Source organism: Morone saxatilis, unplaced genomic scaffold, assembly GCF_004916995.1.
Source record: "Morone saxatilis isolate NCDOM2014 unplaced genomic scaffold, NCSU_SB_2.0 Contig18, whole genome shotgun sequence".
Classification (NCBI taxonomy): Eukaryota; Metazoa; Chordata; class Actinopteri; family Moronidae; genus Morone; species Morone saxatilis.
The window spans coordinates 209,239-210,661 of NW_023339740.1; the positions used below are offsets into that span (position 1 = coordinate 209,239).

A 1,423-nucleotide genomic window follows, 5' to 3' on the forward strand; every position below is an offset into this window, starting at 1 on the left:
CACACACACACACACAGAGCATACTCAACACTTAACACTGACTCAACCACTTAAAAACCACACAACCATCATGTAATCCAAGACTCTCGACTCCCACTTCCTTCCTCGGGAGTCTCCCATTGGACAGAGGGAGGGATGCGCAGGTGACCTCCTGACCCAGTGCCCAGTCATCCATTTAAGTTCACGGTGCAGACCAAACAAGAATACTGTACATCTTACTAATGTTATTTTTTATTATCTTTGTGTAAAATAACAAATGACCTGATTGAGTGTACCAATTATGTGTGTGTGCGCTGGAATGTTCCCAAGATATAGCAGTCCCTGTTAACGTGGTGATGGATTGGAATCAACTCACCACTCAACAAATATACTTCTGTAACCCCGACTGAAAATGTCGGGATCATCAAGTTTTTTTTTTTAGGCAGACATCAGAATCTTGCAGTACGCTGAAACATTCCCTTCACAGAGAATAAAAAAGTACCTTAATTAATGCTTAGCTTGGTTTCCCGGACCACATTAGATTACTTCCACAATCCCGACGATGTGAATTTGACGGGCCTTCCTTATAAACGAGTGCATGTCCGGTACACAACAATAAACTGCTACTAGACATTCAGCGACGTATGTATCAACAGGGCACTACTGGCTCATCACTCATGTTCTCAGACTTGTCTTCTGTGTGCCATATGGTTCATAGCGCTTTGTGATAGTGATTGATTATTAGCAGCCAGTGGGAGAGGGTGGGGGGTGGGGAGAGAGGGATGGGGGTCCTTGTGCTTTCTCTCTTCAGAGAACATAGTTTGTGTGCTTAGCACCTTTCAGGATCACCACTGTACTGTGGCCTGTGCAGAGCAGGAGGAGCTGTGATTTTTTGTTCATATGCTGTTTTTGGGTCCATGTTTTGGTTTCTTTAGTGTGTGGGCTGACCTGTGTATACTCCATGGAGTTGTCTCTTCTCTCATGCAGTGAACGCCCACTGAGCGCAATGTACGGCTTTGGATGTTTATTTTATAACGGGTTGAATCTAATCAGGGTGATGGTGACCTGTTGCATGGTTTTATTTGAATTAAACATTATTACTTTTGCACGCCTTTGTGTCATGATTTGTCATGTGGTCCAGCAATACAACTTACTCCTGAAAACTGCTGACTTTTTACAGTAGACTTATCACTGAGTCATTTATAACTTAAAAACACCAACATTTTAATACCTTGTATTCAGCAAAATATTGCTACAAAAACTTTGTCAGGGGTTAGATTTAAGATGTTCCCAATAGGTGTTCCAATACAAACGCACTGACTTACAGTCTTGTTGACGTTCCAGTATATGCACCATTGCCTCTTCATGATTGTTGTGTCGTTAGAATTGACCAAACTAACAAAAAAAAATGTTTTTTGTTTGTTCTGTTTGAGTACACAATATA

At 41.5% G+C, this 1,423-nt stretch overlaps 1 protein-coding gene across 1 annotated transcript in view; it reads left to right on the forward strand.

Moving 5' to 3' along the window:
• ube2v1 (ubiquitin-conjugating enzyme E2 variant 1) overlaps window positions 1-1,087 on the forward strand; it is a 7,523-nt gene extending 6,436 nt beyond the window's left edge. The window contains exon 5 of the mRNA XM_035662297.1: window positions 1-1,087. The gene's annotated coding sequence lies outside the window, so the exon portion shown is untranslated.
• Window positions 1,088-1,423: the final 336 nt, after the last annotated feature.